This window comes from Ruditapes philippinarum, unplaced genomic scaffold, assembly GCF_026571515.1.
Source record: "Ruditapes philippinarum isolate M1 unplaced genomic scaffold, ASM2657151v2 ctg18177_1_1_1_1, whole genome shotgun sequence".
NCBI classification, from domain to species: Eukaryota; Metazoa; Mollusca; class Bivalvia; order Venerida; family Veneridae; genus Ruditapes; species Ruditapes philippinarum.
The window spans coordinates 6192-23810 of NW_026853482.1; the positions used below are offsets into that span (position 1 = coordinate 6192).

Genomic DNA, 17619 nt, shown 5'->3' on the forward strand with positions numbered 1-17619 from the left:
CCGTTTCCACACCTTAATTTGATACGTGCTATTATTAGTTAATTCAACTTAATTGCCGCGCGCATGCAGTACTGCGTGACGTAAGGAAAATATCCTTCCCTGGTTGGTCGCAATTTATGTAAATACTTTAAATAGTAACACCCTAATTTTATGCACAGAACCCGGGTGTAGATTTTCCGAGGTTTATGAAAAAAACCATGGAAACTGCTTCAAAAACCTTGGAAATAAACCAGTTTTACAAGGTTTTTTCTTAATTCCGAGGTTTTTTTTAAAACCTTGGAAACTTTGTCCAAGGTTTTTGTATAAAAATCCTTGGAAATAAAGAAAACCTTGGAAACTATCTTGGAATTAAACACTCTGCCAAAAATCAGCTCGGAAAAAGCTTGGAAATAAGAACTTTGTCATTTTTTTGCTCGGAAAAGAACTTAGAAAATTTACGTAAAATTTGTTGGAAACACTTTGCCAATATTTAGCTTGGAAATGACCTCGGATAATTGAACTTAACTAAATTTCATCTCGGAAAATGTTAAGACATAATCATGATTTAACTTATAATGGGCATCAAAAGCAATAATCAACAGTTAAAGCAAACTAAGATAACAACCCAACAGTAGATTGCCAATGGATATTTCTTAATCCATGGTCAGAGCAAACAATTGTCCAACAGCATGGAAAGGAGAGATTTGGTCCAGGGAATCAATTTTTAGTATGGACATTGTCAATGGCCAACTTCCTTTTCAATAAATTTGTACTTTAATCTTCTGAAGCCATTTTTGTGGGAGGAATCAATTAAAAAAATTTAAGTGTGAAAACATGGAAAAGTTAAAAACAATGTAAATTCCTTGTTGCCATAAAATACCTTTTATTAATGGCTATAAAGGAATTGTAACTAATCATAATAAGATAAAGATTATTCAAATAACTGATGATCAGAAAGACTTGAAAATTTTATTTTTTTTATTTTCATATTTTTTTTTATATTATTATTTATAATTATTGTTACTAGATATCTTCTCCATTTTTAAGAATAGATAAAAGAGCAAAACTTATAATTATACAAAAAGAAACAATCAGTGTTTATGTCTATTAGTTTCTAAATGCATCAGTATTTTTCCTGCAGTTTCTTTCTATATATAGACTTAACTTAAAGGGTTTCTTGACAGCCTGTAAGCAACACTGAAATAAGAATGCTATTAATCTTTAATATATGTTCTTATGCCATATAAAATAGTATATTCTACTAAGCAAGTCTGTGACATACATTCAGATTACAATTTACTCTGCCATTAATTATGTGTACAATAAACATAAATAGTTATTAATTGTCCTTTTAATATATAATTATGTACAATTAATGTGTAAAATATGTATGCTTGATACTTTCTTATAATTAAGATAAATAAATACTGCATCCACTAAGTTTTCACACACAGAATATAACACACTGATCAGATAAAACTAATGGCACCCCAGGTGGTTCCCTCTTATAATCTATGCATGATCAATCTTCTCATTGAGCATTCTGGGATAGACCAGATTGTTCCATGTGATTATTCAGGGGGAGTCTGGGTTTTTATACAATCCAAAACAATCTAAAATGACACTGCAACTGTGATTCTCTTATAATTTTCAAGTTTTACTTTTATTTATCATTTGATATATTTGTACCTTCAATAAAATTAATGTAAAAATAAAATGATGATGGCTTTGATATTTTGGGATCACCCCTGTTTCACATTATGATTGCCCCTTCAGTTATACTGTTGAAAAATTTGAATCTCAGACATTAATGGGTCAAGTGGTTATAGTTGGAAGTAGTGCAAAACCTGGATTTATTTTAAGCAATTTTGGACATATCTTGTTTTAAATGTTAGGGAGCATATTTTTGGAATTTTCAAAGAAAACATTTATCTAAGTGTGACAAGATTCAGGAAATGTTTGGTTGTTGTAATTGAACCTAAAGATCAATGACCTGGGGAAGATAAACAAAAGAAACATGATAGTAAAAAGGTTCAGGTAAATAATTTTAGATACATTTATGCATAAAATCTGTTGTTGTTTTTTTTTTCAAATAAGTATTAAATACAAACTATTTTAGATCTTTATTTTTAACCTAAATGTAAGCTAGTTTAAAATACAATTGTTTAGAGGATATTTTAAGAGTATTAATGTTATTTTTGTCTATGATTGTATTGAACAAGATGAGTGCATGAAACTATGATGACATTATTCATAAAACTTTCATCTTTCATCTATTATTTGAATCTACAAATTTTTAATTACAGAGTCAGCTTGTAAGCAAGTTTGCAAGACTGTTCCAAACTACAAGAAGATGGCAATCCAGCTTTGCTGTGTTTTATCATAGTATATCATTGGCATCCAGGCATCGATTAAGGAAGCCAACTGTAGACCAGGAAAGGCTTCAAGGAATATACTACAGTATGTTTTTGTTTTAAAACTAGGTTTTGAAAGGTAGTTTCAATTTGAAATTTGAATGAATGAAGGTTTCTGGAACTGATTTTTTTATTGATACTTTGTTGGAAATGCTGTTAATGTTACATGATGACTCTCCAGCTTTATTGATGCAGATGTCACTTTGAGCAGACAGATACAATTAGTGTAGGCAATCGGAATCACCTTATGAAAAGCGTTATTTTTTGCAATATTTTTAGAGTGCTTTAGGTTGTAACATCCAGTATGACATAATCTAAAATAATAGTAACAGACATCGTTTCTTTTCTAAACATCGCAGAATTGTCATACTGCTTACCAAAGTTTTCTTGAAATCCTGACACTAAATACTGATGAAGAAAAATAAGAAATCAACATGAAAAAAATTAAATTCACTATTTCAAAACAGTAGACCAATATTTAAAAGTAACTACAGAAAAGGTCATTTGAAAATATTAAAGCCTTCATTTTAATCAATGGTCTTGAACAACTTGTAATTCAAGTAATTTTGGATCACTCAAAAGATGTATTTCTTTTCACAAAAGTGCTGATTTTTTAAAACAATATATATCAACAGTGAACTGATATTTTTGTCTATGGAAACGTTTAAGGAATGTATCATTTTTTTTTATTGATTAATAAAAAAGAAATTAAATGATGTAATTCTGATTGCCTACACATACTGAACTGTCCTGAGTATAACCACAGGTGTTCCTTAATCCTGGGCTGGATAGCTCCCTCACAGGGAAGAAGCCCATCCTGGCTTCAGGAGTCAAAAATACAATGTTGTAAGGCAAGTAGTTTGAAGTCTTTGATCCTGACCACATGGAGAGGGAAGCGCCCAATGGAGAGGGAAGCGCCCAGTGGTGATTTTATATAATTGTTTTTCTAACTTCTTTCAATGGCTGTACTTTATTAAATGTTTACTTTATTTATTTCAGGAATTGTATCCTGGAGCATTTTCCACATGTGACCCCTGTGATGGTGAGGGAAAAACTAAGGGACATTTAAAAATCATGAAGGGTGAACAGGAATTCAAAAGATAGATATTTGAATACATTAAAATTTAACCGGATACCAACATATTATAACTGAACATTGAGTGTAATATTTACCATTAAAGACTTCCAACTTAACTTTTCATTTGTAGTGCATTACTATTTACTTCACACTGACATTAAATGTTTCAGTGAGTCATGTGATCATTTTTTGCTCTTATTACAAAGAAGTCCTCTTAATTCTTTAAAAGGACAATATAATTCATTAATTGCTCTTTTCAGAATATTTCATTGGATGTTATATTTTCTGATTTTCCATGGATATTCTAGAAATTTCCAAGGTTTTTGCTCAAATAAACCTTGGAAAATTCTCTGATGCCCTTAAGTAAGAATCCTCGAAAATATAACAGTATTCCCAGTTGTGAGAAACTTTCCGAGGTTTTCATTTAAAAACCTTGGAAAACAAACCACGGAAACACTTTAAAAATCCTTGGAAATCGTTCCAATACTCCGAGGTCACTCATTTTCCAAGGTTTTCTAAACAAAATCCTCGGAAATTATTTTACGAGGTTTTTATTCTGAAATCCTTGGAAATCGTTCCAATACTCCGAGGTCATACTTTTTACGAGGTTTTTTTAAAAAAAAACTCGGAAATTTTTTACAAGGTTTTTCACCCTCTCCCTATTTTTCCAAGGTTTTTTTAATAGCAAAGTTTTGCATTTTCTTGTTCCAATACTCCGAGGTTTTTTTCCAAGGATTTTAAGCCAAAAACCTTGGAAAATCTACACCCGGGTATGCCCTCATGAATGATCACTCGTTACTTTACATATTAAATGTGTGATTTAACTCCGATTTTATTTTTGTTTTCGAGGGAATTTTTTGGGTCAAATGCCCTGGCTGATTTGGCGGGAATAAAAAAAAATCTGATTTGCATCTTGCTACTCATCACCTACTCATGCACCTGGCATTTTTTACTCGTGAAATTGAAGGTAAAGAATGCCAATTTAAGTGATAAAACTTTTACAATTTTAAACAATCATAATTAGCGTATTAGACGTAATAATTAGTTACACCTGTGAATCGGTGCTAAATGTCGCTTTGCATTGTTCTAAAAATAGAATATGTGCGAAAGTAAACAATGGATTTTAATTACATTTGTATTATTATCAAAATAACAATTGGACAATTTGTTATCGTGCGTTCTTTGATGTAGTACCAATTACCTTTTGTAATTTCAATCTCGTTTTATTGTTAACTAATTTTCACCAGCACCTGATTGCTTTGTTTTAATATACAAAATGTATACGCTGTACATGTTCAAATGATAAATATTTATAAATATACAAGACGTGTACAAGATTTTTTTAAAGTTTTCAAAATTAAAGACCACGGGAATTAAGGACCAAGTAGTACTTTCTAATACAATTATTGCTGAAGATTCGCCGTAAATTACGGCGATACATCGCGGCGATTTTTCGTGACCCGCCACGAAATTCGGCAAACTTGCACGCGGCGATGTTTTACCGCGAAGTGTCCCGTCGCGACATAGACTACACTCGCGGCATAACGCGACTTTTGCGGGTTTCGCGTGTCCAGTACTGTAAGCTAAATGATTATTGTAGTGCTGAGTCGCGCTACATATTTTATTTCTTAATAAATCATTTTAGTCGTTTATTTTTTATAATAGGTATGACTGGAAATCGTATCTGACGAGATATTTTCTGCAGCTGAAAGGAATTCAAAAGTACCACAGCTTCAGATTTACAGCCGGAGACAAAACTGCGATATTTGTCAAAGAAAGGTCAAATAGTGACGAAATCCGCGTTCCATTGATGAGGAGAAACATTGTTCTGCCAGAAGGATCATTTCCCGATTCTATCCAGCCAGCTGGTTTAAGTCGTCAACGACGAGAATACCTTTACCGGCACGTTAGGAAATACGTGCGTCCTGCGTACCAAGATGAGACTTGTCCTCGACTTGCTGAGGAATGAACGTTGTGATATTAAAATTAAGTTAATCTGAACTGAAAAAGGAACAGTTGATTGTTTTGTTTCAGCGTGCATTATAACAAACAATAAAATAGTGTTTGTTTAAAACACACATTTTTCTCTTTAACTGTAGCCCGTTGTCACTATTTATTACTAAGACTCGTTGGAATTACGTTTGACGTCACGCAAATTTGATGATGATGTCGCAAATTTTTAGTTAAGGTGTGTTTAGTTAAATCGCTGTATCTTACTTAAAAATTCGAATATCGACATAAAATAAAAAGATTTACACAGACAAATAAAATTTCTACAAGATTATAATAAAAAATAAAAATCGTCAAAAATTGTCCGAGTGCCCCTTTTCTCGTGGCGGCGGCCATATAACATACCTGATTTAACCTCTTCATATTCTATATAATATACCTGATCTAGCCTTTTCATATTCTATATAACATACCTGATCTAGCCTTTTCATTTTACATATAACATACCTGATTTATCCTTTTCATATCTTAACTGTTTTTGTTGAGAATCTTCTACCTTGAGTCTTTTTATCTCCTACAACATAAATTATAATACAAATAAATGTCTATTGTTTACAGTAATATTGGTATTTTCAGTCAGTCCGTTTAACAGTGTCCTAAAATAATCAAAAACATCTAAAACAATTTCATTGCAACACAAAGAATTGTTCATTTCGACATTTTTGGTGCAATCATACAAAATTTTACAAATGGGTTCAACAAGATATTGGAATTGAGGGACAATAAAAAATTTTGCGTAGCGGTTTATGAAGAGATGTCGTTTAAGTAAAAGTTTACGGATGGATGCCGGACAAAAGGCGATAACAAAAGCTCACCATGTCACATTGCCATAGGTGTGCTAAAAACAAAACAGTCTAGTCCATTCTTATTTATGCTACCTTTACCCCAATTGATACACCCCTTTTTATTATAGATTTCTTATTTGCAGTCAAGTTTTTTAGCTGCTACATTTGAAACATGAAAGTTATGAAAACTGTATTAGCTTTATTAGCCAAAATACAATGAATACTCTAGGAAACTAGGCTTTTTGATCACTCACCCTAGATCAATTGCTAGAAAAGTCAAAATTAAGGTCATTGGTTCGTATTAAAAAATATCCCAAGAATATTTTTTTTTTTTTTTTGGGGGGGGGGGGGGGGGGGGGGGGGGGGGGGGGGGGGGGTTTACGTCACATCGACAGGTCATATCGATACGTTCCGTAAGCTAGTTGAATAGCTTCCTTACATAAAAGAATCCAAGTCCCTGTCGGGGATTCGAACCCACAGCGGTGAGGGGTAAGTGGTTTGAAGTCAACGACATTAACCACTCGGCCACGGACGCCCCTACCCCAAGAATAATATCTGTAAAGTTTGGTCAAAATCTTCCTTAAACAAGAGGGCCATGATGGCCCTGAGGTCGCTCACCTGTATATAGGCCCCCCCCCCAACCCCGGCGAATTTTTACCCAAGGGCTTTTATTTGTTTATTTGAACAGACTTGGTAGACACCCATAAGAAGATGTTTCATGCTAAACATCTAAGTTCTAGCTCATTGGGTTTTTTAAAAGAAGATTTTTAAAGTTTTTACTATACACATATAGTTAAAAACAATGACACCCCTGGGGCAGGGCCAGTTTTGACCCCCGGGCTTTTATTTGAACAAACTTTGTAGATATTTACTTAAAGATGTTTCATGCTTAATATCTAAACTCTAGCTATTTGGGTTTTTTCAAAGAAGATTTTTAAGTTTTTGCTATACACATATAAGGAAAATCAATGACCCCCCGGGCGTGGCCAGTTTTGACCCCAGGGCTTTTATGTGAACATACTTGGTAGACTCCCATTAGAACATGTTTCATGCTAAATATCTTAGCTCTAGCTCTTTGAGTTCTTTAAATGAAGATTTTTAAAGTTTTTACTATATGCATATAGGGAAAATCAATGACCCCCTGGGGCAAGGCCAATTTTGACCCCAGGGCTTTTATTTGAACAAACTTGGTAGACACTCATTAGAAGATGTTTCATGCTAAATATCTTAGCTCTAGCTCTTTGGGTTCTTTATAAGAAGATTTTTTAAATTTTTACTATATGCATATAGGGAAAATCTATGACCCGCTGGGGCGGGGTCAATTTTGACCCCAGGGCTTTTATTTGAACAAACTTGGTAGACATTCACTAGAAGATGATTCATACCAAATATCTAAGCTCTAGCTCTTTTGGTTCTTTAAAAGAAGATTTTTTAAGTTTTTACTATATGCATATAGGGAAAATCAATGACTCCCCGGGGTGGGGCCAATTTTGACCACAGGGCTTTAATTTGAACAAACTTGGTAGACACTCACTAGAAGATCTTTCATGCATAATATCTTAGCTCTAGCTCTTTGGGTTCTTTAAAAGAAGACTTTTTAAGTTTTTACTATATGCATATAGGGAAAATCAATGACCCCCTGGGGCGGGGCCAATTTTGACCCCAGGGCTTTTATTTGAACAAACTTGGTAGACATTCACTAGAAGATGTTTCATGCTTAATATCTAAGCTCTAGCTCTAACAGTTCTTTAAAAGAAGATTTTTTAAGTTTTTACTATATGCATTTAGGGAAAATCAATGACACCCCGGGGCCGAGCCAATTTTGACCCAAGGGCTTTTATTTGAACAAACTTGGTAGACACTCACTAGAAGATGTTTCATGCTTAATATCTAAGCTCTAGCTCTTACGGTTCTTTAAAAGAAGATTTTTTAAGTTTTTACTATATGCATATAGGGAAAATCAATGACCCCCCCCGGGGCGGGGCCAATTTTGACCCCAGGGCTTTTATTTGAACAAACTTGGTAGACACTTATTATAACATGTTACATGCTAAATATCTTAGCTCTAACTCTTTTGGTTCTTTAAAAGAAGATTTTTTAAGTTTTTACTATATGCATATAGGGAAAATCAATGACCCCCTGGGGCGGGCCAATTTTGACCCAAGGGCTTTTATTTGAACAAACTTGGTAGACACCTATAAGAACATGTTTGATGCTCAATATCTTAGCCATAGCTCTTTGAGTTCTTTAAAAGAAGATTTTTTAAATTTTTACTATATGCATATAGGGAAAATCAATGACCCCCCGGGGCGGGGCCAATTTTGACCCCAGGGCTTTTATTTGAACAAACTTGGTAGACACTCACTAGAAGATGTTTCATGTCAAATACCTAAGCTCTAGCTCTTATGGTTTTTTAAAGAAGATATTTTATTTTATTTTTTTCGGTTGCCATGGCAACCAGAGTTCTGCATGGGTTTAAATTCTTTGAACAATTTTTAAAGGTGACCACCAAAGGAACATTCCTGTGAAGTTTGGATCAAATTGGCTTAGTGGTTTATGAGGAAATGTGACATTTAAAGTAAAAGTTTACGGACGGACGACGGACGGATGGACGCCGGACGAAAAGCGATCACAAAAGCTCACCCTGTCACTTTGTGACAGGTGAGCTAAAAATTTGAACTGAATCAGGTGGTCTTTAAAGTGGAAAAGCGGTTCTTCTTTATTCTGGATCATGTAACCATTGACATAAAGAACCTTGTAAAAAATAGTCTTAATAAGGGGGTGGTCTTAATTCAGGGTGGTCAAAAGTAGGGATTCTACTTAACATTGAATGTAATCAATTATTAATCAATTACTCTATTCATAGTCAAAGTCTTAAAGTAATTGTAATTTAATTGATTACAGAGGCAAGTCTGAGTAATCAATAATAATCAATCACAATAAAATGTGAAAGTAATTGTAATTAAATCAATTACTGATCAATGTAATCATCCCCGGGTCTGGATAATAGTTCCTTATCAGGGCACATCATTTCAAAGAAAATTCTCATAAAGGTATAGGAAATAAGTGAGGTGGTACGAAAAATTAAATATTTCAAACAAGAGGGCCATGATGGCCCTGAGGTCGCTCACCTGTATGTAGCCCCCCCCCACCCCCAGGCCAATTTTTACCCAAGGGCTTTTATTTGTTTATTGGTACTTTATTGGACTTGGTAGACACCCATAAGAAGATGTTTCATGCTTAATATCTAAACTCTAGCTATTTGGGTTTTTTCAAAGAAGATTTTAAAGTTTTTGCTATACACATATAAGGAAAATCAATGACCCCCCGGGCGGTGCCAATTTTGACCCCAGGCCTTTTATTTGAACAAACTTGGTAGACACCCATTAGAAGATGTTTCATGCTAAATATCTTAGCTCTAGCTCTTTGGGTTCTTTAAAAGAAGATTTTTTAAGTTTTTACTATATGCATATAGGGAAAATCTATGACCCCCTGGGGCGTGGTCAATTTTGACCCCAGGGCTTTTATTTGAACAAACTTGGTAGACATTCACTAGAAGACGTTTCATGCCAAATATCTAAGCTCTAGCTCTTATGGTTCTTTAAAGAAGATTTTTTAAGTTTTTACTATATGCATATAGGGAAAATCAATGACCCCCCTGGGCGGGGCCAATTTTGACCCCAGGGCTTTAATTTGAACAAACTTGGTAGACACTCACTAGAAGATGTTTCATGCTTAATATCTTAGCTCTAGCTCTTTGGGTTCTTTAAAAGAAGATTTTTTAAGTTTTTACTATATGCATATAGGGAAAATCAATGACCCCCTGGGGCGGGGCCAATTTTGACCCCAGGGCTTTTATTTGAACAAACTTGGTAGACATTCACTAGAAGATGTTTCATGCCAAATATCTAAGCTCTAGCTCTTACGGTTCTTTAAAAAAAAAATGTTAAGTTTTTACTATATGCATATAGGGAAAATCAATGACCCCCTGGGGCGGGGCCAATTTTGACCACAGGGCTTTTATTTGAACAAACTTGGTAGACATTCACTAGAAGATGTTTCATGCCAAATATCTAAGCTCTAGCTCTTACGGTTCTTTAAAAAAAAAATTTTAAGTTTTTACTATATGCATATAGGGAAAATCAATGACCCCCGGGGCGGGGCCAATTTTGACCCCAGGGCTTTTATTTGAACAAACTTGGTAGACATTCACTAGAAGATGTTTCATGCCAAATATCTAAGCTCTAGCTCTTACGGTTCTTTAAAAAAAAAATTTTAAGTTTTTACTATATGCATATAGGGAAAATCAATGACCCCCGGGGCGGGGCCAATTTTGACCCCAGGGCTTTTATTTGAACAAACTTGGTAGACATTCACTAGAAGATGTTTCATGCCAAATATCTAAGCTCTAGCTCTTACGGTTCTTTAAAAAAAAAATTTTAAGTTTTTACTATATACATATAGGGAAAATCAATGACCCCCGGGGCGGGGCCAATTTTGACCCCAGGGCTTTTATTTGAACAAACTTGGTAGACACTCACTAGAAGATGTTTCATGCCAAATATCTTAGCTCTAGCTCTTTGGGTTCTTTCAAAGAAGATTTTTTAAGTTTTTACTATATGCATATAGGGAAAATCAATGACTCCCTGGGGCGGGGCCAATTTTGACCCCAGGGCTTTTATTTGAACAAACTTGGTAGACACTCACTAGAAGATGTTTCATGCCAAATATCTAAGCTCTAGCTCTTAGGGTTGTTTAAAAGAAGATATTTAAAGATTTTTCTTTCGGTTGCCATGGCAACCAGAGTTCTGCATGGAATTAAATTCTTTGAACAATTTTTAAAGGTGACCACCAAAGGAACATTCCTGTGAAGTTTGGATGAAATTGGCTCAGTGGTTTATGAGGAGATGTCATTTAAAGCAAAAGTTTACGGACGGACGACGGACGGACTGACGCCGGACGAAAAGCGATCACAAAAGCTCACCCTGTCACTTTGTGACAGGTGAGCTAAAAAAGGGCATAATTCTGTCAATATCCACAGGGTGATTTGAAAAACTTAACCAAAAGTGTTGGACAGATGTCAAAATCCAAGTGAGTTGAATATTAATATAACATGTTATATGCGATTAATGATGAATTTTGCAGCATTTATCACCATATTTCTACTGTGTAACTAATGACAAGAGGGCCATGATGGCCCTGAAGTCGCTCACCTGTATATAGGCCCCCGGAGCGGGGCCAGATTAAACCCCAGGGCTTTTCTTTGAAAAAAACTTGCTAGATACCCATTAGAAGATGTTTCATGCTAAACATCTAAGGTCTAGCTCGTTGGGTTTTTTAAAAGAAGATTTTTTCAAGTTTTTTCTTCACACATATAGTTAAAAACAATGATACACCTGGGGCAGGGCCAGTTTTGACCCCAGGGCTTTTATCTTAACAATCTTTGTAGACACTATCTAGAAAATGTTTCATGCTTAATATCTAAACTCTAGCTATTCGGGTTTTTTCAAAGAAGATTTTTAAGTTTTTGCTATACACATATAAGGAAAATCAATACATTGCGGACAGGACATTCTTTAGCAATTGAGAAGAAAAGCTTTTTTTTGTCAAGGTCCCTGTGACCTTGACCTTTGACCCAGTGACCTCAAAGTCAATAGGGGTCACCTTATAGTCATGATCAACATCCATGCCAAATATGAAGACTGTGGGTCAAAGGAGTCTAAAGTAAATGGGTGGACAAACTTTTTGAAGTCAAAGTCCCTATGACCTTGACCTTTTGATCCATGACCTCAAAATCACAAGGGTCATCTACTTATTCATGATCAACATCCATGCCAAATATGAAGACCTGTGGGTCAAAAGAAATCTAAAGTTATTGGGCAGACAAAATTTTTTTTGAAGTCAAAGTCCCTTGACCTTGACCTTTTGGACCTGGTTGACCTTTCAAAATCAATAGGGGTCCATCTACTAATCATGACTAACCTCCATGCCAAACATGAAAGACTGTGGGTCAAAGGAAATCTTAAGTTATAGGGCGGACAAGCTTTTTGAAGTCAAGGCCCCTGTGACCTTGACCTTTGGACCTGGTGACCTCAAATTTCAATAGGGGTCATCTTTCTAATCCATGACTAACCTCCATGCCAAATATGAAAGACTGTGGGTCAAAGGAATCTTTAAGTTATTGGGCGGACAAGCTTTTTGAAGTCAAGGCCCCTTGTGGACCTTTGACCTGGTGACCTCAAAGTCAAAAGGGGTCAACCTACTAATCATGACTAACCTCAATGCCAAATATGAAGACTTATGGGTCAAAAGGAATCTTAAGTTATTGGGCGGACAAGCTTTTTGAAGTCAAGGCCCCTGTGACCTTGACCTTTGACCTGATTGACCTCAAAATCAATACGGGGTCATCTACAAATCACAAATGACTAACCTCCATGCCAAATATGAGGACTATGGGTCAAAGGAATCTTAAGGTGACAACTGAGTCAATTATCACTGAAAAATATGTAAAATGAGATTTTTTGCTAAGTAGTTTATCAACCTTTTTTCTGAACACGATTCGTGATTTAATTTTGGAAAAGCAGTGAGTCCAAAAAAATGTGTTTTTAAAACGATTTAAAACGGTACCTATACTTATTTGTTATCTGCTATTCGCGTAAACCTGTCGATTATCGATAACGCTCCGCCCCCTGTTGAGGCATCAATGAGGGAAATCGGTAGTTCCATATATCCGTGAATTACAGGTCCATACCTGGTCCATACTTCTCGTAAATACATGTATCGTTCATCTACCGTACATCTTTTATGAATATCTCAACATTTAGCCCTTTTTTATAAATTAAGAAATTTGTCGGCCAATGTACGTAACATAACGTATGAAACATAAATAATTAAGCCATAGCGGCAAATCGCACGACCACGGGGTTGATTAAAAATGTAGTTGCTAAAAATATCCATAATGTGTGAAAATAATTTGTCTATCCCGTTAATCTGATATATATATAACATTGAGTTGATAGACTTTTGTACGGATTCAAGGGCTTACTTTACATTCAACCTCGTTTTTCTAACAATGTGAAGTAAAACAACAACAGACAACATTTTTTTATCGTGAACGCTTATATGACTTGTGGTAAGGTGTCCCTGACAAATTTCTAAAACCATTTTAGATTGTCTAAGGATGATTATTTCTCTATGAATAAAAAAAGATATTAAAATATAATTCTCAGTGAAAATAAATTGTTCGCCAGTTTTAATCCGACAACAATACTAATAAATCTGGGACAAAAGTATGAAATTTATTGTCTATTCCCGGTAGAAACTGGATCTCTATGCCGTGCATAGATGATATTCATTGATAATAGAAGTCAAGAAGGCCACATCATAATGATCGAGTAATGCCTTTTTATTTTCTATTAAAATTATGTGAAGCATTATCAATTTTGGTGGAAAAAAATATATACTATCCCGTTCTTATTTGTACATCTACCATGGACTTTAAAAGACTGTCAGAAGCTCAGTTTTTTTGTTATTTTATTTTATATTTTTAAACGGAAATTCATACACGAATACACAGGCAGAGTGAGCACTGGTATAATACAATAATAATGCCTTGATGATTAATAATAATAATTAGAACTTCAGATAGGAAACATTAAAATACCGCCCGCTAGCGTGCGCAAATGCGTTCCATTTGCCCCCACTGAGTGCCCTCAAATTTTACCGATAGTCACTTTGGACATGTGCGACAGATACCAGACGAACAGTAAAATCACGTTAAGAATTTGAAGAAATTTCGGCTATAAAACTGATATTAATCAGCAGCTTTTTAATTGGTCAGATGTCACTGGGTCATAAAATGTTGTTAGAGTAATGTTATCCCATCGCAACTTGTGACCCTCTCTTTGGTGCGATTTATTTGTGTGATTATGCAATTATTTAGCGTGAAAACGTAGCGGTCCGGAGAGAACAGCCGATTTGATGCGGGTCGGACTAACTTTGAATCGGCATAACTTTTTTAATAATCAAGCAATTAACATGCGGTTTTAAAGCACATGAAAGGAAATTCATTTACGGAGGGAACCTGGTGTCAGGGATTTTTGTTTGCTCAATCAGCGACTTAATTATCTTTTAATTTACGAATATGTATGGTGAAAAAAGTCGCATATTTTGTTTGACGTTACGTAATATTTTTTTGAGAAAAGATATAAAAAATTTGAGACACGGTTCCCCAGATAATATAAGTATGGTTATTTTCCAAAAGTTTGATGACAAAAAAATAATCAAGAGCTGTCGGTAGGACAGCATGCTCGACTATTCTTAGTGCTTGATAGTAAAAAAAATGCCTGATACAGTTACCTCCTCCTGTTTACAGGTTGGGGTCATGATGGTGAACAAGTGTGCAAAGTTTCAAAGCCATATGTCAATGGACTTTGAAAATATTTGAACTATTACAAAACTTTAACGTAAATTCTAAGTCGAAAAAGGGGCATAATTCTGTCAAAATGCTTGATAGAGTTACCTCCTCCTGTTTACAGGTTGGGGTCATGATGTTTGAACAAGTGTGCAAAGTTTCAAAGCCATATGTCAATGGACTTTGAAAATATTTGAACTATTACAAAAACTTTAACGTAAATTCTAAGTCGAAAAAGGGGCATAATTCTGTCAAAATGCTTAATAGAGTTACCTCCTGCTGTCTACAGGTTGGGGTCATGATGTTGAACAAGTGTGCAAAGTTTCAAAGCCATATGTCTATGGACTTTGAAAATATTTGAACTATTACAAAAACTTTAACGTAAATTCTAAGTCGAAAAAAGGGCATAATTCTGTCAAAATGCTTGATAGAGTTACCTCCTCCTGTCTACAGGTTGGGGTCATGATGGTGAACAAGTGTGCAAAGTTTCAAAGCCATATGTCAATGGACTTTGAAAATATTTGAACTATTACAAAAACTTTAACGTAAATTCTAAGTCGAAAAAGGGGCATAATTCTGTCAAAATACTTGATAGAGTTACCTCCTCCTGTCTACAGGTTGGGGTCATGATGGTGAACAAGTGTGCAAAGTTTCAAAGCCATATGTCAATGGACTTTGAAAATATTTGAACTATTACAAAAACTTTAACGTAAATTCTAAGTCGAAAAAGGGGCATAATTCTGTCAAAATGCTTGATAGAGTTACCTCCTCCTGTCTACAGGTTGGGGTCATGATGGTGAACAAGTGTGCAAAGTTTCAAAGCCATATGTCAATGGACTTTGAAAATATTTGAACTATTACAAAAACTTTAACGTAAATTCTAAGTCGAAAAAGGGGCATAATTCTGTCAAAATGCTTAATAGAGTTACCTCCTGCTGTCTACAGGTTGGGTCATGATGGTGAACAAGTGTGCAAAGTTTCAAAGCCATATGTCAATGGACTTTTGAAAATATTTGAACTATTACAAAAACTTTAACGTAAATTCTAAGTCGAAAAAGGGGCATAATTCTGTCAAAATACTTGATAGAGTTACCTCCTCCTGTCTACAGGTTGGGGTCATGATGGTGAACAAGTGTGCAAAGTTTCAAAGCCATATGTCAATGGACTTTGAAAATATTTGAACTATTACAAAAACTTTAACGTAAATTCTAAGTCGAAAAAGGGGCATAATTCTGTCAAAATGCTTGATAGAGTTACCTCCTCCTGTCTACAGGTTGGGGTCATGATGGTGAACAAGTGTGCAAAGTTTCAAAGCCATATGTCAATGGACTTTGAAAAATATTTGAAACTATTACAAAAACTTTAACATAAGTGGTTACGCCGACGCCGACGCTCGGTGACTGCAATAGCTCTACTTAATTCTTATCGAATAGTCGAGCTAAAATGACTTTTGATATGACGATTTTAAAATTTTTAGGAATTTTTATTTCTAAAATCAATCATTTACAAAGGCATTTTTTTTCAAATATGTTATTTTTATGATGATCAACGACATTTAATGCACAAGATTAATTGAATAACAATTATTTACTTAAAATAACTTGGTTTAAATGACATTTATGTTGAGTACCACGGAAAGTGTCTGTTGTCACCTTAAGTTATTGTGGACGAAGCTTTTTTTGATAGTCTAAGGCCCCTGTGATCCTTTTGACCTGATGACGCTCAAAATCAAATAGGGGTTCATCTTACTAATCATTGACTTACCTCCAGATGCCAAATTATGAAGACTATGGGTCAAAGGAATCTTAAAAGTTATTGGGGGCGGACAAGCTTTTTGGAAGTCAAGGCCCCTGTGCACTTTGACCTTTGACCTGGTGACCTCAATAATCAAACAAATGGTCACTTCTAACTAATTCATGACTAACCTCCATGCCAAAATATTGGACGACTGTACGGTGCAAAGGAATCTTTTAAGTTATTGGGCGGACAAGCTTTTTGAAGTCAAGGCCCCTGTGACCTTGAACCTTTTTAACCTGGTGACGGCTCAAAATCTAATTAGGGGGGTCACTTCTAGCTAGTCATTGACTAACCTCCATGGCCGAAATATGAAGACTGTAGGTCAAAGGTAATCTTAAGTTTTTATTGGGCGGACAGAGCTTTTTTTAAGTCAAGCCACTGTGACCTTACCTTTGGACTTTAGTGACCGTCAAAATCCAATAGGGTTTTTCATCGTCAACTAATCAGACTAAACCCTCCAGCCAAATTTGGAAGGGACTAAGGTCAAAAATCATCTAAGTTTATTGGGCGGAAACAAGAAAAAACGACTGGACGCCGGAGGAAACGCTGATTCCAGTATAGAGCCCCCTTAACAACTTTGTTGTGGCGGGGGTATAATATAAGCATGCCAATCAGTCTTATTGTATGTATCGAGCTCTTTTTGACGCGAGATTCACAGAGGCCCTGCGGACTTTATATGTCATCCGTTATCGACGCGGAGTCATCTTTGTGTACAAGAAACTTTATAATTCACTGGTAGTCACGCTTTTTGTATTACTCGTTACTCGCAGAATTTGAAAATTCCTCGTTATCTGTAAACTGTACATGAAACGGTATAATTAATAACCGTAAAACAAACAGTTATGCATGTACAAGTGTATCAACATGTATGGTACCCGATATAATCAACTGGCAACAAACATAGAAACACATTCACCTCTTTTGCTCTGGGTTCTCAAGAAAACAGTAAATTTCCTTTTCATCTCTGTACGTTCTTTTTCTCAGCTTCTGACATCTGTGCTTCAAAGTTCAGTTTTAAATTTATTTTTCCAGGTTCCTCATATTCTTCTTCTAGACTTTAGTTGCAGCTATTTTCTGTTGATTTTCAAAAAAACTTTTTTGACATTTCATCTTTAATTTGCCTCAGGATATCTTCAAAGTCTT

At 35.1% G+C, this 17619-nt stretch overlaps 1 long non-coding RNA gene across 1 annotated transcript; it reads left to right on the top strand.

Moving 5' to 3' along the window:
- The first annotated feature begins 1976 nt into the window (after positions 1 to 1976).
- LOC132737002 (uncharacterized) lies at positions 1977 to 3525 on the top strand. The gene is made up of 3 exons (XR_009626658.1): positions 1977 to 2016; positions 2286 to 2439; positions 3393 to 3525. It is a non-coding gene; the product is annotated as an uncharacterized LOC132737002 (long non-coding RNA).
- Positions 3526 to 17619: the final 14094 nt, after the last annotated feature.